The sequence below is a fragment of the Asparagus officinalis genome, chromosome 6 (genome assembly GCF_001876935.1).
Source record: "Asparagus officinalis chromosome 6, Aspof.V1, whole genome shotgun sequence".
NCBI classification, from domain to species: Eukaryota; Viridiplantae; Streptophyta; class Magnoliopsida; order Asparagales; family Asparagaceae; genus Asparagus; species Asparagus officinalis.
The window spans coordinates 44,178,128-44,202,514 of record NC_033799.1 but is presented as its reverse complement, the minus strand read 5'-3'; positions in this window follow the sequence as shown (position 1 = coordinate 44,202,514).

Sequence of the window (24,387 nt, the reverse complement as noted above, 5' to 3'; positions counted from 1 at the left end):
TCAATTATTCTTTATTTTTGCATTATTTGCTTGTAGCTGTGTTCTGACTGAGAGAACGTGTATTAATTGTTGTGAGTCAGTCGTGTTGTGTCGACCCGAGTGTTGAGGGGTTGAGATGACTGGCTTGTTTCACACCTCTTGTGGGCGAGATGTTTGGGTCTTTTGTCAACAAAGACTGGCAAGTTGAAGTGTCTAATTCTTTTTGCCAAAGATGACTGAACAGTTAAACTCCCTGCCTTAGGTTTACTCATGATGACAACAAGGGCTTAGGGTACATGGCTTGGACTTAATGAGGTGCCAAGGTCTTTTTGTCAAAGTGACAACCCTGAGGTTGGGTGCCCAAGACTTACGTAGACGCCTGGCTCTTTGGCAAATTAATAACCTCGAGGTTGGGTACCCAGGACTTATGTAGACGCCAGGGTCTTTAGCATAATGATAACCCTGAGGTTAGGTGCCCAGGACTTACGTAGATGTCTGGGCTTCAATATTGCTATAATGGTCGAGAGGTGAATGTTGGAGTCGACCATATGGTAGGAGTGCCTTGGGTTTGCCCTGAGAAGGCACCAAGGGCTTATAACTCAACCCGGAGGTCGAGTGCCTAGGTCCTATTGAGGACGTCTAGGTCTTTCGCCTTACTAAGGGCCGACCTGATGGTAATATGGAAAAATGACAACCTAGAGATTGGGTGCCGAGGGTTTACGTAGACGCTTAGGGCCTCAATATTTCCATAATAGTCGAGAGGTGAATGCGGGAGTCAACTATATGGTAGGAGTGCCTTCGGTTTACCCTGAGAAGGCACCAAGGGATTAGAAGTCAACCCGGAGGTTGAGTGCCTAAGGCTTACTGAATGGAAAAATGACAACCCAGAGGTTAGATGCTCGGGAGTTATGTAAACGCCTGGGGCTTCAATATTGCCATAATGGTCGAGAGGTGAATGTTGGAGTCGACCATATGGTGGGAGTGCCTTGGTCTTACCCTAAGAAGGCACTAAGGTTTTAGAACTCCTGCATAGATTGGTCACTATAGGAGTGAAAGTCAGGAGTCAGTTTCAATAAAATTTCATTTATAATGAAGGAAACTGTACAAAATTATTGAAAATATCTCCTCAAGTCCTTAATGTTCTAGGGATGTTGCAAGACTCTCCTGTTTGGGGCCCTTAGTCGATATGTACTTGGTCGTAGCTCTTCTAGGATTGTGTATGGGCCTTCCCAGTTAGGGGCTAGCTTGCCTCTTCGGGTGTCTTCGTTGAAAGCAGCTTTGCGGCGGACAAGGTGACCAGCGTTGAATCTCCTGGGTCGGATCTTACAGTTGTAGTAATGGACGATTCGTTGCTGATTGGTGATATGACTCCGAAGCACTTTCTCTCGGGTCTCGTCGAGGAGATCGAGCCTAATCTGAAGCCCTACCAAGTTCATGTCTTTGTCAAAGTGTTGCAATCGGATGGTCTACATGCCTACTTCGACTGGAGTGACTGTTTCGGCACCATAAACTAGCTTGAATGGAGTCTCCCTGGTTGAGTTTTTGTGGGTCGTGCGGTACGACCAGAGGATACTAGGTAACTCTTCAAACTAGTTCTCTATTGTGGTGCCCACCTTCTTCTTTAATGCTTGGAGGATACACTTGTTGGCTGTTTTGGCATATGCCCTAGTCCTTTGTGACTGACAACAACACCCAGTTGACAGTGGAGGTTTCTGTAGCTTTTGTGGGGAATACAATATTCACCTCAAGTTCTCCTCCATTGCCCACCCCAAATCCAACAGACTTCCACAAAAAAATTGTGATGTTACTCTCACTAATCTTGGCTAGTGGTTCAGCTTGAATCCATTTGGTGAAGTAATCGATCGCCACAATAAGGAACTTCCTCTGTCCTGAGGCTAGGAGGAGAGGACCTAACAAATCCTGCTCCCATTGAGCAAATGGTATGAGGCTCGGGATGGAAGTTATCTTGGTGGTCGCTGCTCGTGGGATGGACAATAAGAATTAGCACTTCTGGCATTAAGAGACGAATTGTTTCGACTCGACTAATACGGTGGGCCAGTAGTTCCCTTACTGGATGACTTTCTACGTGAGGGTTCAGGCCCCAGGATAGTTTCCACATGTGCCCTCATGAATCTTCCTGAGCACATAATTAGCCTCTGGTGGCTGAATGTACCGTAGATAGGATCCTATACCGCTACCAAAGTATGACGTCCGATAGAGGTGTCCATCGATCATGAGATAGTGGCAAGATTTCCTCTAGAGATGCCTAGCTTTAGTAAGATCTCCAGGCAGGGTACCTTGTGTTAGATAGAGAACAATAGGATCCAACCAAGAGGGCGTGATAGGTGTCTCGGTCTTCATAATAGTCTTTGGTGACTTGGAGATGATAGGTCGCTCGAGGGTGTTGGTGTAGACAGGCCCCGAGTTAATCCTTGAGCTTGTTGACCCAAGCTTGGAGAGGGCATCTGCCCGAGCGTTGAGAGCACGAGGAACTTGGGCTATCTTGAAATCCAAGAAACTAGTCAAAAGCTCCTTAGCAGCTTTGAGATACAAGGCCATCCTCAGATCTTTAGCTGCATATCGTCCATTCACCTGATGGACGACCAACTATGAGTCAGCTACAATGTAGAGGCAATCTACCTTTAATGCTTGTGCTATTCAAAGTCCAACAAGAAGAGCTTCATATTCGGCTTCATTGTTTGAGGATGAGAAGGCAAAAGAAATAGAGTGCTCATGCGTCAACCTATCAGGGGTGCGCAGAACCAATCGTTCTCCACTGCCGGCTTCTCCGGAGGATCTGTCCACCTTTAATAACCACCATGAGGTGAATTCAGGGTAATCATGTTCTCGAGTGTGACAAATTTGTGGAGAAGATGCTTGCACTATTGGAGGTGTTGAAGGTGTTGGCTGAGTAGACGGAGAAGGTGTGTCTGGCCCGTTGCCTGGCGAGATTGACTCAATCAGGAAGTCAGCCGAGGCTTAAGCTTTGCTTGTTGTCCTAGGCTCGAATTGTACATCATGTTCACTGAGTTCGACTACCCAGGTGACCATCATCCCAAAAGTTTAAGGGTTGTCCAGTGCTTTCTTAAGAGGTAGACTTATCCACACAATGATGGCATAGGCTTGGAAGTACGGGCGAAGTCTCCTCACAGTGGTAATGAGGGTGAAAGCAGCCTTCTCTATGAGGGGGTAGTTGAGCTCACCCACTTTGAGGATTTAGCTCACATAGTAAACATACTTCTGAATATTCTCTTCTTTCCGAACAAGGACGGAGCTGACAGCTTCAGAGGAGATGACCAAGTATAGGTTCAATGTCTCTCTCCCTATAGGCTAGCTCAGCAGTGGTTTTGTACTCATGTAGGCGTTAAGATCCTAAAAAGTTTCACTGCATTCGATCGTCCATGTCACGCTCTCCTTCAGGTTCTTGCTTCCCCTTAGAGTTTTGAAGAATAGGAGACCCCTCTCGGTAGATTTGGAGAGGAAGCGACCTAATGCCACAATCATCTCATTCAGCTTCTGGCTATCCTTCAAGGTGCGCGGCTCGAGAAATCGCTTTATGGTGGCCATCTTCTCAGGTTGATCTTTATGCCTCTTTGCTTGATCATGAACCCTAAGAATTTTCCTGATTGCACCCCGAAGGCATACTTGGCGGGGTTGAGCTTCATTCGGTAGCGCTGGAGGGTGGAGAAGGTCTCTTCTAGGTCTAAAATAGGGGCGGATTCTTGTTTTGACTTCACCAGCAAGTCGTCTGTTAGCCTTGTTAGGTCTCATGTTAATGAGCCTACTCCCTAATCTTATTTTGATGATTAGAAACAATTCCTAATAATGTTTGTTAAGTGTTTATATTTGATTGTTAGGTAATCTACATAAATATCCATGTTGGGGTTTGGATGGAATCGAGCATTCACTATCATATCCATTAGAGGATGGAAGGAATAGTGGAGTGAAGCAATACAATTCAAGTCAAATATCCAATATCAAATTTCATCCGCAAAGTTTACCAAGAGAGCATATTGAAGATCACAAGCTTGGGTAATTTAATTTTAGGTTTATATTTTGTGTGTAGATACTTCAAGCTCAATCATATACACACATACACATTTTGGTTTTATAGCTTTCAAGCTTAAATATAAAACAAATATACTTAATTATATACATACATACATGTTTCATATTTATCATTTTTGGTTTTGGTAAATATTGTGTTTTTTGTTTATGGACTTGATAATACGAGTTTGTATCTTTTCCCAAGTCTATAAATCCATACAAGAGTTTTCAAATCTTTGGTTTATGTCAAAACACCAAATTTTAAGTATATCAAGTTTTCATGTTTTGGACATTTTTTTACAAAATGATGAGTTTTCACTATTGGGAAGTGCAATTCTAAAATTGTTTTTTGTAACATGTTTATAATTATTTTCAAAGTTTTACATTTTTTGAAATTTATTTACTATTTTTAAAAGAGTTTTAAAATTCATTTTTACTATTTATTTCAGGCTGCTATCAATAGGGTACATATGAGCTTATTGCTAACTTTAGCAATTTATCTAAAATTTATAACTCCAATATCCTAACTTTTGGACTTCCTAATAAGTTATGATAAGGCAGTGGGTTATAAGAAATTAATCAAGCTTAAAAGTTATCTTTTATTCTTCATATTGGACTTGTTTGCAAACAAAGTAAATAACAGAGGTCTATACGTAATTATCCTGTTCATGTATGATTCTAGATTTCTCTGTTAGGGTTTATTTACAAATATTTGTGGCTTTTAGGGACATAGAATGAATTCTAGATTCTTCCCTTTATGTTGCTCTATACCTGATCGTCTTCCTCCTTCATCTTTTCTTTTTTTTCTTCCATTCCTCTTTTCTCTTTTTTTCGGCTGGATCGTCTGAGGCATCTCTCTCTCTCTCTCTCTCTCTCTCTCTCTCTCTCTCTCTCTCTCTGCTCGCTAGATCTAGGGTTAGTTTTTATTTTTCTTCTTCTTCTTCTTCTTCTTTTTTCTCTAGTCAATCACATACATCTTAAACACATAAAAATTCTTTTTCCAAATCCTACTTTTTTAGCTTCATAATCATAACAAGTTATCATCCTCACTCATTCTATTTTAATTCAAATTACTAGAATTTAGTATGCAATTTGAAAGTGGGTTATACCTTAATGATTGAGGAATACTGATTTGTTGCATTGGTCTTCTTTTTTCCCTTCACGAGCTTTCTCTAGCTCCCATAGAGTTTGGTTGAGGATGAGAGAGTATATATTTTTTGTGGGTTTTTTCTATTTTATTCCTTTGTTGAGGAGGTGCTACCCAAATCATCGAATGGCTTTTAGCCATTAAAACACTTACGTGGTAGTTAATCAAGAGATGGGGGTAAAATTCCCAAGAAACCCCTTAATTAGTTTCCCTAATCTTTATTTTTAAAATTTTCTCCATTAATCCAAATTTTAAGCACTAATTACTTAGGCTACTACACTCTCCCCTCCTAATAAAAAATTTTATCCTCAAAACTTAACATACCTATATCTCGAAAGAGCTCCGGATATCTCTCTCGCATAAAAATCTTCCATTTCCCATGTGGCTTCTCTTTCGGAGTGATTCTTCCATTGATCTTTTACATATTTCATTATTCGACGCCTAAGCACCTGTTCCTTATAATCCACAATATGTTATGGTCTATCCTCATAGGTCAAGTCTGGCTTGAGCTCCACTGGAGACAACTCAACGATCGCATGTGAATCTCGGATGAACTTCCGAAGCATCGATATGTGAAATACATGGTATACTCCAGATAGGGATGGTGGTAATGCTAAACTGTACGTCACTGGACCAACACGTTCTAGAATTTTAAAAGGACTAATAAATCTCGGGCTTAGCTTTCCTTAGATTCCAAATCTTTTCACTCCACGGGTAGGAGAAATTTTTAAGAAGACATGATCACCAACCTGAAACTCTAATCCTCTCCTTCTTTAGTCAGCATAACTCTTCTGATGACTCTATGTAGTACGAAGATGTTCTTTAACTAATTAAATCTTATCAATTGCTTGTTGCACTAATTCTGGTCCAAGAAGTTCTCTTTCTCTAACATCATCCCAATGAATAGGAGACCTGCACTTTCTTCCATAAAGAAGTTCATATGATGTCATTTGAATATTAGCTTGGTAGCTGTTATTGTATGCAAACTCGGCCAAAGGCAGATAATCTTCCCATGACCCTTTCATTTTCAGTATACAACATCTCAACATATCTTCTAGTATTTGAATTGTCCATTCTGATTGGCCATCTGTTTGTGGATGGTAAGCTGAGCTGAATTTTAGTTTAGTCTGCAGAGCACTATGCAAATTTTTTTAGTATTCTGATGTGAACCTAGGATCTCGGTCAGAAACTATTGATATTAGTACACCATGCAATCTCACTATCTCATTAATGTATATTTTAGTCAGCTTTTCTAATAAAAATTTCATATTGATAGGTAAAAAGTGTGCTGACTTTGTCAACCTGTCAACAATCATCCATATTGCATCATTCTTTTTCCAAAGTTTTTGGAAGGCTAGTTATGAAATCCATGGTGATCTTTTCTAATTTTCACATTGGTACGTCTAAGTTATGGACTAATACAGCTGGTCTTTGGTGCTCAGCCTTTACTTGCTAGCAAGTGAAACATTTTACAACATAGGTGGCAATTTCCTTCTTCATATTATTCTACCAATATATTTCCTTTAGGTTTTTATATATTTTTGTTGATCCAGGATGTATAATATACAGAGAGTAGTGTGCCTCCTTTAGAATCTTTTTCTTTATCTCTAGTATGTTAGGCACACGAACTCTAGTTCCAAACCTCAAGGATTCGTCTTTATGTATCTTAAATTCTCTTCAATTGCCTTCTTTCACCTCTTTCTTTATCTTCACTAGTCGAGGATCATTATGTTGGTTTTCTTTAATTTCATCTAGCAAAGAAGGTTGTATTACCATATTTGCTAATTTAAATCCAATTTGATGGACTCTAATTTTAATTCCAGTACGATCCAAGTCCTCCAATATTTTTCTTTGAGAAGTAATTAGACAAGCTAAATTGTATGAATTCTTGTGGCTCAAGGTATCAGCAACAATATTTGCCTTGCCGGGGTGATAATTGATGGTCATATCATAATATTTCAGAAGCTCCAACCATTTTCTTTGTCGTAAATTCAACTCCTTCTGGGTAAATATATATTTCAAACTCTTGTGGTCAGTATATATTTCACAATGTATTCCATATAAATAATATCTCTAAATTTTGAGAGTAAACACTATTGCTGATAACTTAAGATCATGAGTAGGATAGTTTTGTTCATAAGGCTATAACTGTCTCGAAGCATATGCTATGACTTCCCATTTTGCATAAGTACACATTCCAATCCTCTTCTAGAGGCATTACTATAGATAGCAAAGCATGTGTCTCCATAGGGTAATGCAAGTATTGGAGTAGACACTAATCGACTTTTTAGCTCTTGAAAGTTGTTCTCACATTCATCTGTCCAAATAAATTTAACTCCTTTCTGAGTAAGACGAGTTAGAGGTGAAGAAATACAGGAAAATCCTTCCACAAATTTTTTATAGTAGCCAGTCATACCAAGAAAGCTACGGATCTCCATCATATTAGTTGGTCTATCCCATTTAACAATAGCTTTTATCTTTTTAGGGTCCACATAAATCCCTTCCTTAGAGATTACATGCCCAAGAAATTCTACTTCCTCCAACCAGGATTCATATTTCTTAAATTTCACATACAGTTGTTCTCTCTTTAATGTGTGCAGCACCTGCCTCAAGTGTTCTTTATGTTCTTCCTTGCTTCTTGAGTATATCAGAATATCTTCAATAAATACCATAACAAACCGATCCAAGAAAGGTTTAAATACCTTGCTCATAAGATCCATATATGTTGCAGGTGCATTTGTGAGCCCGAATGGTAAAACTAAAAATTCATTATGACCATAGCGGATTTGAAGTACAGTTTTTGGCACATCTTCTAGCTTGATTTTTAAATGATAGTAACCAGAACAGAGATAAACTTTGGAAACTACTTAAGCTCCTTGTAGTTGATCAAATAGATCATCGATTCTCGGTAATGGATACTTGTTCCGAACGATTACTTTATTTGATTCACAGAAGTCAATACATAGCCTCATACTACCATCCATTTTCTTTACAAACAATACAGGAGCACCCCATGGTGACACACTAGGTCGAATGAAGCCTTTATCTATAAGTTCTTACAGTTGCACCTTGAGCTCTCTCAATTCAGCAGGTGTCATTCGATAAGGAGTCTTAGAAATAGGACTCGTACCAAGTACTAGGTCAACTGAAAATTCAATCTCTCTATCTGGAGCATTCCTGGAAGTTCTTCTGCAAATACCTCTGGAAATTCCCAGACAATTGGTATCTCTTCTAGGCTTGGTTTTCCATCATCAACCATTTCAACTAAAGCTAAATAACTCATACATCCACTCCTCAGCGCTCGATGTGCTTTAAGAGCTGCGATGATTTTTAAGGGTTCTTAAGATTTACAGCCCTAAAAAAAATTCTAGTTGGCCAGGAAATTTAAATACTACTTTCTTTTCTCGACATAAAATAGAAGCATGATTTAAGAATAACCAATCCATCTCCAATATGACATCAAAATCATGTATTTCTAGCATCATTAATTCTACAAGGAGTTCCTTGTCAAGAATATTAATTTTACCCCTACAACCTTGATTTGATACTAAAATGCGACCCCCAGGTGTACTAACAAGTAATTCTTATTGTAGGGTATCACGGGGTAATTTGTTTCTCTTAATAAACTGTACAGCAATAAAGGAATGCGATGTACCAGAATCAAAAAGTACTCAAGCATGAATCGATGCAAAAGTTAGCGTACCTGTTACCACATCTTTGTCTGCTTCTGCTTCCTTCTCAGTCAAGGAATAAACTCGGGTCTTGACTTGAGGATGCTTATTCCCACCACTGGGGTGGCCAGTCTAGAAGGTATTTCAAGATGGTTGCTATAGGGGACAGTTTGTAATTTTGTGATCTTTCTATCCGCATCTCAAACAAGCTCCAGTATTTCTCCAATAGTTTTTTGCTTCATGTCCAGGTTTATGACAAATATCACATTTTAAAATTTTCTAGTTAGGAAATTGCTCCTCTCTGCATCCAAAATTTTGCTTTTTGTTTCTCCAATTTCTATATCTCCTGCTACGATTATCTGGCCAGAGCCGCTTCTTTGGGTAGGAGCTACTCGTCTCATTCTTTGGTTTTGCATCAATCTCTTTTTTCTTAATTAACAATGTCTTCTTTAATACCTCTCCATATGTAGGGAGTTTAAATGCACTGACCGTCTTCCGAATGTTCGGTCGAAGCCCTTCTTCGAAGCGACGAGCTCTATCATCTTCCTTACCTAACAAGTGAGTAGAAATTTTTGATAGATAAGTGAACTCCTCTTCATGTTCAACTACCGTCTTATCACCTTGCTACAATTTCTGAAATTCTTGTTCTTTTTGCTTGCGAACAGTTGAGGGAAAATACTTTTCATAAAAACTATTTTTAAATTCCTCCCATGATATCTTGTATGCATTCTCACCCAATGTCCTGACTTGCATTTGCCACCACCCATAAGCACAGTCTTTTAACATGTACACTGCATGATCAACCTTCTCCTCTTTAGGGCATTTCATGTATGTGAAGATCTTTTCCATTTTTATGATCTAATGCTCAGCAATCACAGGATCAGTTGTTCCCTCAAAACTAGGTGGGGATAGTTGTAGGCAATAAAAATTGCCTTTAAATCCTTATCAGAGAAGTTCAGAACAAAACTGCTAAAACCTCGCCCGAAATAGCAAAAAGGGAAAAACACAAATATCTCCCAAACCATAAGGAATTTGGCGAAACGGAGGAAGCGAACCGAAGCTCAGGATGGCTCCATCTCGTCCAATTCTGACTTATAGTTTGAAAGTTACGGCCTATTCTTCGATCCATGCTCAAGAGCTCGCCTGCAGCTCGAATTTCGCCTGCACGATCAAGACCCAAGTCTGCCTGCGCACCTGAGCTCGCCTGCAGACCCAGTTCGCCTGCAGCTCGAATTTCACCTGCACGATCAAGACCCAAGTCTGCCTGCACACCTGAGCTTGCCTGCAAGCTCGCCTGCAGACCCAAGTCTGTCTGTAGTCCCAAACTCGCTTGCAGACTCAGCTCGCCTGCAAGCTCGCCCACAGACCCAAGTCTGCCTGCAGTCCTAAGCTCGCCTACAGACCCAAGATGCAAACTCGCCAGCTCACTATCAACTGCCCACTTGGAGTATGGGAACAGTTACATCAGTGGTCAAACCCCACAAATCAAGGGAGGGGGCACAGTACTCCAAGACCGTCAAGTGGCCGCTCACAGTACGAATGATTGGGCAGGTGTCGGGTCGACCTGAACATTCATAAATACAGCTCACCTCGGCTGTCTGAGTCAAGAGCCGGATTCGCCAGCACCCGGCGAACTGTCCAAGCCCACTCGAGTACCAGGAACCCGCTTTCCCACCTCTCTCGACCTAAAGAGAGAAGACACGGTACTCCAGGCCTGCCGAATAGCCGCTCACGGTTCAAGTGGTCGGACAAACGCCAAATCAACCTGCACCCTCATAAATGCGACTCACCTCACTTGTCCAAGCGAAGGGTGAGAGCCGCCGGCGCTCGGTGGTTGGTCAGATCCACTCGAGTATCTGACAACCGTCGTCACACATACGAGGAGGGGCTTTCCCGCTCCTACTTGACGTAATGCCAAACACGACTCCTCGAATGACCGCTCATGGTACAGATGAACAGCAAGATGTCTCTCAACAGTGTATTGTCACATCCCATAATTCAAGGAGCGGCCACGCCATCTCTCCTCTATTTAAGAACCTCGCCCGGCTACAGGAAAGGGGTTCACACATAGTTAATTGATTAATTCAATCAGTTAACTGAACCACCAGCTCTCGACTCCCAACTGAGTCGACGACAAGCTCTTTGCATAACTCTTGCACTGTAGCGTCTTCTCCTAGTTCTGGGCCCTGATCGCCGGTGAACTAGAAGACCCAAACTCCATCGAACCGAGTTTCTACTGTGTATTGAAGCTCCGACAACAACTTCGATCGGATCGTCCAAGGGAAGCAGACTTGGCACGAGCACCGAGCGAGGCGTCCTATCGCCACCGAGGAACCCACGTTAAACAAGGAGGGCTTTCCCTCCGCTTCTGTTGTAAACATTTGATTATTAGTTTGTAATAAGCCTTCTTATCAATACAAACGAAGCTCCCTGTTTTCGGGAGATCAAAATTTACACCTACAATAGTTTCTTGAATTCCCCATGCCGCTTCTTAATTTTTAGTGTTCCTCATTCTAACCATTCATCTGATTATAATTGATTTGATCTTGTTGTCTGGTGACTACAGATATCACTGTTTGCAGTAGTTCTATTAGTGCATTGTTATCTATTGGGTTTTCTGAGGTGGATGCATGAGCAATTCTAGATATCATCATTTCACTTACCGTTTGATTAAGATCCTTATCTCTGTTAGGAGGGTTTTGATCATTACCTGTAGCCATATCTACCTATAAATAATAAAATATTTGGGTTAACTATTATACAAGAGATAATTTCTAAGTTAGTCACATATATGCAATTCAAGTAATTACAAACACAATAATTACTCAACATAATAACACAAATTAGTATTTACAAACCAAAAGTATATTATTAATATTTAACTTTTTAGTCCATACATATATACGAGTATATGGGTTTACATATATACATATTTTTTCTACCAAAAAGTCCTATATACACCAAAAGAGTAATTAAGAAAACCCATATACTAATCTTACATAATTTTCCTAATAGTTACACTCTACTCCATCGAGGAAGAGGAGCTGTTGGAACTAGACTCGTCATCGGTTGACTCGGTTTTCTCCGAGTCCTGGATACTATCAGAATCAGGCATTGGATCTGGATCAATACCACTAGTCCCCTATCCTTCAAGATCGAGGTCTGCACCAATACCCAGGATATTCGACTCACCCTCAGAGGAGGCAAGTCCTTGGTCATCATTAGAAATCTTGGCTACATGAGACTCCATACCGGAGGGGTCGGATAAAATCATAATGATTTCAGAGAGTGAGGACTTTATGGGAATAACTTCTAAGATTGGCTCATCCTCATCATAGGGATTAGTCTTGGACTCAGAAGAATCTACTAATATGATTTCTACTGACTTTATATCAGAGGAATCTATCATCTCACGATCAGCCAAATTCTCCTCTGGGTCAGTTTCGTCAGAATCGTACTCCCAGTCTTTTTGGTTGGGTACCCAAGAGTTGTCTATTGAGGTTGTATAGCTAGAATGAGTGTTTGTGGAATTAGTTGATGAATGTGCCCCCGCCATCCTACAAAAGGGGGACCATTCATCAGCATACTAAAATAAAAGGATGAAAATCAAATAAATAAAATAAAATAAATAGGTATTAAGAAATATTAGAAAATTCTAAAATGAAATAAGGTCAACTAAATCCCATATGTACGCTCCTTAAATATGTAAAAGGCCTTACTATAAAACATGTATATGCATACATGTATGTACATATGTATACAAATATGTATGTCACATAATTGATTCATACAATAACACTCATCTAGCGCATATACACTATGCTACATGCCCTACAAGGCTTCTAACATTGAAACCTAGGCTCTGATACCATCTTGCTGTCACGCCCTGAATTTGCAGTGAAAATTCATAAATACGGTTTACATGACATCAACGACCCGTGCACGAGACAAGTCCCGAGCATGAGTCAAACATGGCACTTCATATCACAGAGCTTATCTCAAAACATATATAAACTTGCTGATGATAGAAATTTAGAGCCACTATATATATAATGAGTACTTACAACTCACAAGCTCATGTTACAAACATTTCACAAAATAAAGCATATAGTTGATTGTGTGAAACTCCAAAGAGGAGGTTTTTCCTATAACACCTCTTAGTGACGTGCCACAACCAAAAGTTTGGCTTATAATATAGCTAGGCGAGATCTGGAAAAAAAAAAGATAACGGGGTGAGCTAGGGCTCAGTGAGAACATTTCCCACTAGAGTTCCTAGATGACTAACAAAAAAAAATAATTCCCAGAAATAGCGAATTATTAGTTTGGCACCCGAAATTCAAAAATAGCAAAATATGATCCAAATATCATAATATTGTCATCTTCAAGAAAGAATGCAACAGTTATATTTTTTTCTTATGTGCAACTGAATATACTATAATATTTTCTAGAATCAGATCCTTTTTTGAATCAAAGTAAACATTAAAAAAGAAAAAGAACTACTAAATTTGTACAAAACGAGAGGATATTATTTTCTCAATTTCACAGTCAATTGTCATAATCTTAAATCTCGATGAGTCATTCGTGAATGTGAAAATCACCTCATAGGTCACACTAAGGCTACGAATTATAGTCCAATAGAATGAGAATACGTAAAATGCATCACATAACAGATTATTCCTAGGAATCGAATGCACCTATTACGATCATAAGTTACTAGCCAAATAAGGAAGGGTCAGAACAGATTTCAGAAGGGCCAATATAGAGGGGACAAATAAAGGTTCATTCACCGTATGGCAGACAGAATCACTCCATAGTGGACTTTTTGAGGATTTAAAAACATCAAGAATCACTTGTCAAATCGGAAATACTTTGCTTATCAGAATTTACAAATATTTTCAAATGAAGTGGACGAGGTTAAAACTCATCATCCAAGTAAAAATAGTTTACGGATTTCACTTTTCTCTACTTTTATTAGATACTAAGCCACAGAAAATCTTTGAATCCATTAAACTGTCGAAACACGTTCAAAAAAATTCTTCAAAAGCTTTCAAATAAAGCAATACCCATAATTATTTGAAATCGCTTGAGAACCAAATTCACTTTTCATAGTTCATATAAAATCAAATTGATTTTTCATATATTGTACGAAATCAACATCGTATTATAGCTTAGGCCACAACAGAAGTAGATCAAATCACCTTGAACTTTATATACATGAAAATGATATATTATTTATCTTTTAGTTACTACATAAATCAAATATAACACTCATGCAATTTCATATTATAAAATACTAGTGAGGAATGAACTCACCTCTATTGGTCATGACTTCCTCAAAATATTATTCTCCTGAATATCAACTAGAACCTATAATATGAAGATATAAAGCTAATACTAATTCATGACAACATATATTATAGGTTAATCAATTCATAATATAGAGTCAATAAATTCAAATATAATTAATAACAATTAAAATCTATAAATATGGTACATATGAGCTTATTGCTAACTTTAGCAATTTATCAAAATTTTATAACTCTAATATACTAGCTTTTGGGCTTCCTAATAAGTTATGATAAGGCAGAGGGTTATAGGGAATTAATCAAGCTAAAAGTTGTCTTTTATTATTCAGATTGGACTTGTTTGCAAACATAGTAAATAACAAGGGTCAAAAAGTAATTATCATGTTCATATATGATTCTAGATTTCTCTGTTAGAGTTTATTTACAAATATTAATGGCTTTTAGGGACTTAGAATGAATTCTTAGGTCACAACTCTCTATCCTCCACTCAAGAGGGTTAATTAGTAAAGTTAAAATAACTTAGGGGGTCTTGATAAATTTTCTCCCTTTATGTTGCTCTATAGCTGATCATCTTCCTCCTTCATCCTTTCTTTCTTTTCTTTTTTTTCTTTCGTTCCTCTTTTCTCTTTTTTCGGCCGGATCGTCTGAGGCATCTCTCTCTCTCTCTCTCTCTCTCTCTCTCTCTCTCTCTCTCTCTCTCTCTCTGGCCGACGGCAAGACCCCCGTCGGATCTAGGGTTAGTTTTTCTTTTCTTCTTTTTCTTCTCTCCGGTCAATCACATACATCTTAAACACATAAAAATTCTCTTTTGCAAATCCTAGTTTTTTAGCTTCATAATCATAACAAGTTATCATCCTCACTCATTCTATTTTGATTCAAATTACTCGAATTTAGTATGCAATTTGAAAGTGAGTTATACTTTAATGAATGTGATACTGATTCGTTGCATTGTCTTCTTTTCTCCCTTCATGAGCTTTCTCTAGCTCCTAGAGAGTTTGGTTGAGGACGAGAGGATATATTTTTTTGTGGGTTTTTTTCTATTTTATTCCTATGATACCCCTATTTTCACACTTGGCTGCAGTCTAAGGTGAACCCAGAGATGTCAAACCTGTCATGCACCTATATTGTGCAACAACTTATTTTACCAATCATAGTAATATCCTCTTGTAAAATCAAGTAGAAGTGAAGGTACAAAGCAGACAAATATGGGAAATAAAAATACAATAGACATGATGTAGAAAGAAATATCTCATAATGATATCATGTCTCAATTATAATAAACTAAAATACAACTAATATACATCTGGAGTCTGAAATAACATGACATGTCTCAACATGGATCAACTAGAAATCGTACTAAGACAACGCGCCTTAACAATATGAATACAAACTTAAGTGACTGAATGGAAACATAAGACTACTGTGAAGTCCATACTAGTAAAAGTACGCGACTGCGACTATGCAAGAACTCTGTCACCCTGCGACTCTCCGATACTCTGAGCCGCCTGAAAGTTAAAAAAAGGAAAAAAGGAACAACAAAAAGAGCATCAGAGCACTAGCAAGATTACCTCCATCCGCCCCCGGGAAGGACTACTAGATATAGTGAAGGCTCTATCTATTAAGCATAGTCTACCTAGACCATTTTCCCGTATCTGATGGTATTAATACTTAAAAATCTAAAACACCAGACGTAGTACGTTGAACGAAATAATCCAAATAAGGAAACCCTCATGTATATACAGTATGTCTCAATTTGTAGATAACTAAATATTAATCCTGAACTAAGCAATCAAAAATATAACTTGAAAGTAAAGCATCATAATCAGCATAGTTATCTCGTATACTCGCATAACCGAGTATCTAAATCGAATATCTCAACCATGAGTCGTGGTCACTTTTGGCATCCGCCAAACACTCAGAAAAAATCATTTTGTGATATTATTATGTCCCTGTGTAAAACAAAAGGATAGGAATATCGATTCCTACACAATCTATACGGAAACAAAGACATAGGTTCACTGACCTCAGCGCACGCTCGTACGGGTAACTAAACATAGATTCAAAGACCCCAGCGCACTATCATGTAGATAATAAACATAGGTCCATCGATCCCAACGCACTATCATGTGAATAATAAACACAGGTCCATCGACCCCAGCGCACTATCATAGCGCACTATCATACGGATAAACAAGTGTCATAGGTTCATCGACCTCTTCTCATGCTCATACGGATAAACGAATATTATAGGTTTATTGACCTCCTTGTACGCTCGTGTGGATAAACAAATATGTGTAGTGGAGTGAAATTCATCACGGTCTCATTTTCGGTGTACTAACTCACTAACTTAAAAGCTTAATCGTAACAATATTTTATCATAATCCCCTAGGGATACTCACATAAGTTTTACAACATATTCTTGACTATAAGTGTAATAATTGAGCTGCTCAAACTCTGTGAACACCTCTCAAAACAGAGCAAACAAACTCCAGAAAATAAGAAACTAGGTCAAACTGCCCAGGAAAAGGTCGGCGCTAGTGTTAGTAAAATGAGCATATTATTTTCTAGGAAAACTATTTTTAGAAATATTTTTTTGTTTTGAAAACTACATTAACACATATTTCAATTGGCACTAGTTTGGTTAAATTTGAAATTTATTTGCTATGTCAAGTTTTCTGTTTAACTTCATACACGTACAACAGTTTTTCTGTAGGACGTGTCATTAGTAAAAAGACTATATCTTTCTCTATACAAACTATTTTTAATATTATTTTTATGTTTTAGAAACTAGATTCACATATCTTTCATTTGGAACTATTTTAGTTTAATTTGAAGTTCATTTATTATCTTAAATTTTCAGTTTAATATCATATACCTGCTGCAGTTTTCTGCAGAACGTGTTGTTAGCCAAATGCTCATGTATTTCTCTTGAATTCACATGTAAATCAAAGTGATTAATTACACATAACAAGATCCACACAAATAACAGAGAAAATATTTCATTTAATCAGATTCACATTTATTTAGGAAAAATACAAACCTATGATTTAAGCATCGTTACTAAACATGCGAAAAAAATAATCGATTATTCCTCTAAGATTACAACATGATTTAAATATGATTATAAAACATAAATAAATTCCAAAATTAATGATCATGATCATAAATCTAATAGCAACATTAAGGAAAATAATATTTTTAGTTTTAGCATTTGATTAAAAATTATCATCAAAATCTAACTTGTTTTAACATGATAGATTAAGCTCAAGCATGAGAATCTCATCATTAAACTTCTTATAATTTTTACTAATTACTGGGAAGGTTTGGGTAGGAGATAATCTTGTCTCGATGCTGCCGATATTCTCAAACAAACGATTGCGCGAGAATTCCCTTCACTCCAGTCGCTAGCCTCCGCTTCCTCTCCATAAAGTCACAGAAAACACTATGTTTCTCTTCTACTCTTTGTGAGTTTTGTGTGTTTTAGAAGAGAGGAAGTGAGAGGTATTTATAGAGAAGTTATGGGGACATAGAGACTAAAACAAGGAGTAGTGGTGGAGAAAAACATGGAGTAGTGATGGAGGGAAACATGGAGTAGTTTATGGGAGTAATTTGTGGGATGTTGCTTAATGGAGGGAAAATGAGGAAAATTGCCTTTTTTTTACATTATTCTAACAAAGAAATCTGACAATTTTCTGTTCATTTTTCTATGTTCAGTATATTAGCTGTAACTTTTTCATCCGATATCGGAATGAGGTAATTTAAGATTTTTTGGAAATCTGTTGAAGAGACCTAAAACTTTGGTCTTTTAAGTTTTCCAATGTTTGAACTGCATCAGTGTGTAAAACATATAAACTTTTAACTGATCATTTCACCAGATATGCATTTGCACTCGTTTATTCACAAATATACATTGAATTGATCTCAAGTCAATTTCTATCATACTCAAACATCAAAATATGATGTTTATCACCATATAACATATTTATTATTATTTTTCATAAAATATTTAAATTTTTGGGTTTTTACAGTCTTCCTCCTTAAAAGAATTTCATCCATGAAATTCCGCAATCATATCCTAGAAATTAATCATACCAGAAAAGCACGTTGAAGGGATAATCTAACCCTCACATACACATCTCGTACCATTAATCACTAGATATGAATATAGCGATATCTAAAGTTAACAATCTAGAATGCAAATACTCGCACTTCACCCCTAACTAAACGAAACTAGTACGTCGGGTGAAAAATCCAAACGAGGAACCTCCCATATATATACCATGTATTCCGAATGATTAGGAACTAAGTGTTAATACCCACATCCTAGTATTAAATATAAATATGACTATCCAGATAATCATAAACCATAAGCAAATCATAATCAAATCAATTTATCTGTTCAAACAGGTGTGGGTAGTCACGACGCATATCCTCTTCATGCTCCCAAGAAGCCTCCTCAGCTCTCTTCCAGTTCCACTGAACTTTTACTAAGGGAATGACCTTATTTCTTAATCTCTTGTCCTCTCTAGAAAGGATGCAAACTGGTACCTCAATGGTGGAAAAATTTGTCTGAATCTCGATCTTAGGTGTATCAATGACCCTCTTCTACTTCTGCTTCTTGAGCATCGACACACGAAATACATTGTGTACACTAGACATCGATGCTGGAAGGTCTAGTCTATAAGACACAGCTCCAACATGCTCAAAAATCCTGAAGGGCCCAATAAATCTCGATGTAAGTTTTCCTCGTTTACCAAATCGCTGATGGCCCTTCATAGGCGATACCTTCAACAAGACAAAATCTCCTACCTGAAACTCCAAAGGTCGTCGTCTCTGATCTACATAGCTCTTTTTCCTACTCTGAGGGGTAAGAATACACTCCCTAATCAATGCTACCTTCTCTGTAGTCTGTTGGCCTCTTTGTTTTGATGATGTTTAACAAATAATTTACCACTAATATTGTTTGTCTAGTATTTGTGTTTTGTTATTTATTATAGAAAAACAATAGGTTGGAGGATGGATGGATTGCGCCATAACGATCATATCAAATGGAGGTTGGCGGAATAGTGGTTGAAGCCTTGCTATTCAAAGTTGAAGATCCAAGTTCAAGCCTCATCCAAGTTTACCAAGTTGAGCTACAATGAAGATCAAGATCAAGCTTGGGTAACATTAGTTTATGTTTATATTATGTGTGTTAGTACTTTAAGCTCAACCATATATACACACATATTATATCGGTTTTTCACATGGGTTGAATATGGTCCCCCCAATTGAATGTTTGGTTTCTATGTATATATATAGTTATATATATACATACATAGTTTGAGTTTTCATGTTTATAAATATGAGATTATATATTTCATATTTATTATTCTGTTTTGGTTTAGCTATATAGATATGAAACAAATTTACATTCATATATATAATCATATGTTTCATACACTATTTTCTTTGAGTATATATTGCATAGAATATGCAATTTTGAGAAAATATTGTTTTCATGGTTTATGGACTTAACAATCATTCATTAAGTCCATAAAATTATTTTGTAAAGTTTCAAAACATAGTTTAGCCAAAATATCAAAATGATTGTGTTCACATTTTCATGTTTTGGACTATTTTGCAAAATGATAATATTTTACATTTGGAAAGTCCTTTTTGAAAACCAGTTTTTGTAACATGTTTATTATTATATTTACAATCATTTTCCAAAGTTTTATATTTTATGGAATTTATTTGATATTTTTAAACCCAGTTTAAAGTTGAGTTTTTCTGTGTAAATCTGATCTGTGCATGTTTAGTCGACTCACGAAGTGCAGCGGAGTTGTGATTTTTCTTCTGCTGAGTCGACTCATATAAGCCGACTCATTAGTTGACTCATAAGTTGACTCATGAGTCAACTCATAAGTCGACTTATCAGAGAGCCGTTGCACAGTAACGACTAGTTTCCAGCAGTGTTTTCTGGGGGCTTTTTTGGTCTTTTTCTTAGGGTTTTTTGCTGAAGTTTTGGGTTCCTATAAATACCCCATTACTCTCATTTTCTAGTTCATAAAAGAAAGTGTTTTAATAAAGTTTTAACAAGGGTTTAAGTTTTGTTTAAGTGTGTTTAAAAGCTTTTAAGCATTTTCGAGTTTGAGTTTGTGAATTCAATTCCACAAGAGCTTGAGGAGATCATCTATAGGAGTTTGAGAAATCAACTATTCTCCCTACATCTCTTGTCATCTATTGAGAAGTTTTCTAAACTCTTTTATAGCTTTATATTTGTTTGTTTGATTATCATCTTATTAAAGCTAGTTTTATATTGAGTTTAGATTTGATTAATCTCATTGTTACACACACTCACTTGAGCTTATTGTATTTGCATTCATAATATATTTGGGATTGTGAGAGATAGTAACATTGACTTGAGCCTAATTGAGTTCTCACCTTGTTTAGAGAACAATCATTTGTTGTGCTTAATTTGTGAAGTTTACTTTGTAATACACTTGTACACCGAGAGGAGTGTGTGGTGAGGACGGAGTCGATACCGAAAGGAGTGGTGTCGGTGGCCTAGTGAGAGGTGATAATTCCGAGCACTTGAGGGAGTTGATATGTGAGGACCAACACTTGAGGTTGTCGCTTGTGTATGTACTTTGTGAGGATTTGTGAGAGTTGTCGGTTGACTTGATAATCGGGTGTGTAGAGTTTCCGTTAGCTAGAAAACTGAGTGTATAGAGAAGTTCCGGCTTCCAAACTGGGTTGTGTAGTGGATTCTCCTTGAGAGTGGGGAGCGGGAACGTAGGACGGAAGGTCCGAACCTCATGAACATATAACGTGTTTGGTTTACATTGGCGCACTTATAACTGTTCATCTTATAGCCTATTTCATCTTGTTTATATTATCCACTAGTTTGTTTTACCCTTGTGATAATTTAAATATATCCTTAAATATACCATATAGTATATCTCATTGCTAGGAAATATCACCTTAGTTATATTGCTTATTCTTGCTCATATCATATTGTATATCTATCTTGTAAGAATAATTTGTTAATTAAATTTAATTGGCATAAAATCGGATTAGATTAGCATAAACCCTATTCATCCCCCCTCTAGGGTTCTTTCATAGTGACCTTAGGGTCTAACATAGTCTGCCTCACAAGCTCTGGCCCAAGTAATAAGCTATCCTCCGGCACTGCCCAACAAATCGGGGATCTACAGGGTCTCCCGTATAATACCTCATACGGAGTCATACCGATCGTCGCTAGATAACTGTTGTTATAAGCGAACTCGATCAAAGGAATGTGGTCCTCCTAGCTACCTTAGAAGTCTAGAATACAAGCCCGCAATATGTCTTTCAAGACTTGGTTTACTCTCTCCGTTTGCTCATGTGTCTGTGGATGAAATACATTGCTGTAGGATAATCCGCTACCGAATGAATCCTGGAACCTCCTCCAAAAGTGCAAAGTAAAAACTGAACCTTGATCTGACACGATCGTCTCTGGAACTCCGTGTAATCGAACTATCTCCCGAATGAAAATCCTTGCATAAGTCTCGGTGATGTAGGTAGTCCTCATTGGTATAAAATATGCTGACTTCGTCAATCGATCAACTATCACCCAAACGAAATCGTTCCCTTTCTTCGACCTCGGTAACCCCACAATGAAATCCATAGAGATATCCGCCCATTTTCATTCTGGAATGGGTAAAGGCTGTAGGGTTCCTACTGGTCTCTGATGTTCTGCCTTCACTTGCTGACAGGTAAAGCATTTAGCAACATATTCTGCTATCTCCCTATGCATACCGCTCTACCAAAAGTGTCTCTTTAGGTCTTTGTACATCTTTGATGTGCTTGGATGTACTGTGTACCTCGAACAATGCGCCTCATCAAGCAACTTCTTCTTCAGCTCTGCACTACTAGCTGGCATAACTAATTGGCATTTCATTCGAAGGCCTCCGTCTGCTCCAATGGCCTAATCGGCTTTGGGCTCCTTGGAAATCTTCCTCTTTCGGGTTTGAATCTAAGAGTCCCCTAGCTATGCTCCGATCACTCTATCACTCCAAGATGGCTGCAGTGACATACTGCAGTGACATAGCTTCCAAAAATGCGCTGCTCCTGCCAATCTATAGCCTGAAATCAAATTGGCTAAGGGTGTAAACGTTCGATACAATGAACACCTCAAAGCCGCAACCTGATGTCGACGCTTCCTGCTCAAAGCATCCGCCACGACGTTCGCCTTTCTCGGATGATACTGAATCATGAACTCGTAATCCTTGATGAACTCGATCCATCGTTGCTACCTCTGGTTGAGTTCCTTCTGAGAAAATAGGTATTTTAGACTCGGTGGTCTGTGAATAACTTGAACTGCATCCCGTACAAGTAATGTCTCTATGTCTTCAGTGCGAAGATCACTGCTGCTAGCTCCAAGTTGTGCATGGGATAGTTCTGCTCATGTGTCCTCAATTGTCGAGAGGCATAAGCTACTACTCTCTGGGTCTTCATCAAAATACCTCCTAGTCCCGCTAGTGACGCATCTGTGTAGACAACAAATGTCCTATCACCGCTTGGAATAGTCAAAATGGGTGCTGTAGTCAACTTGGTCTTTAAGGTCTCAAAGGACTTCTGGCACTCCGTGCCCTAAATAAAATGTACACCCTTCATTGTAAGGCGTGTAAGTGGTGTGGCAATCTTTGAGAAGTCCTGAATGAACTTCCTGTAATAGCCGTCTAAACCCAAGAAGCTACGAATCTCGGTAACCGTCGACGGCTCCTAATCGAGTACTACCGTAACCTTAGCTGGATCCACTGCAATGCCCTCTTTGCTGATGATGTGACCCAAAATCGGACCTTCGATAGCCAAAACTCATATTTGCTAAACTTAGCATATAACTGATGCTCCCGCAAAGTATGTAATGCTAATCGTAGATGTTGCCCATGCTCTACATCCGATCTCGAATAGATAAGGATATCATCGATAAAAACAATCACGAACTGGTCTAAGTATGGACAAAAAACTCGGTTCATCAAATCCATAAATACCGCGGGTGCATTGGTCAGCCCAAATGGCATGATAAGAAACTCGAATGACCCATATCGAGTGAGAAAGGGGGTCTTGGGAATATCCATCTCCCGAACTCACAACTGATGATAGCCAGAACGAAGATCAATCTTAGAGAAATACTGTGCTCCATGTAGCTAGTCAAATAAGTCATCAATCCTCGGTAATGGGTACCTATTCCGGATGGTGACCTTGTTCAACTCATGATAATCGATACATAATCGCATACTATCGTCCTTCTTCTTCATGAAAAGGACCGGTGCTCCCCACGGATAATGACTCCGATGAATAAAGCCCTGAGATAACAACTCATCCAACTGGGTCTGTAGCTCCCTCATCTCAGCGGGTGCCATACGATAGGGTGCTCGGGGTATTAGTGTTGTGCCTGGCTGCAACTCGATGCAGAATTCAACCTCTCTCATAGGAGGTAATCCAGGTATGTCCTGAAAGGCATCCTGATAATCCGAGACAACTCTAGTCTCACACAAATCAGCACTCTGGTCCCTCAGCATCACCTTCTCGACGTATGCTAGAAGAGACTCCGCAAACTGGTTGCCCTGTGAAGTCGCTACGATCAACTCAGACCCATCGGATGCTCGCAAGTTGACTGTCTTAGCGAAACAGTCGATACTAACATGGTAGGATGAAAGCCAATCCATACCAAGAATGACGTCGAACTCCAACATCCGCAACACGATCAGATCTATGAGAAGCTCGAACTCATCTAAACTGATGACACAGCTCCTGCAGATACTCTCTAATATGGATACCTCCCCTAGAGGAGTAAAGATGGATAGTGGTACGTCTAAAGGATGTGCAACTAACTGGACCCTATCCATGAAGGTATGAGAAATAAAAAAAAATGAAGCTCCAGAATCGAACAAGATCTCACCCGGAAAGGAATTCACAAGAAAGATACCTTCCACTATGGCTCCGCTCGCACCCTGATCAAGTGGTACGACTGTATAAATCCTGCCGATGGCTAGTGACTGTTGAACTGCTGGTGGTGGAGCATATGGAGCCATCTGTCCCTCAGGAATCTCCTGGATAGCATGGATTTGACCTGTTGGCCCCTCAATCCTCGGAATGACATGTGGTGCCTCAATCCTCCGCTACTGCTGACCGTAGGTGCGGCCCTGCTGCTGCTGCTGGCCCTGACCACGATTCTGTTGCTGATCGTATCCTCGACCTTGTTGCTGGC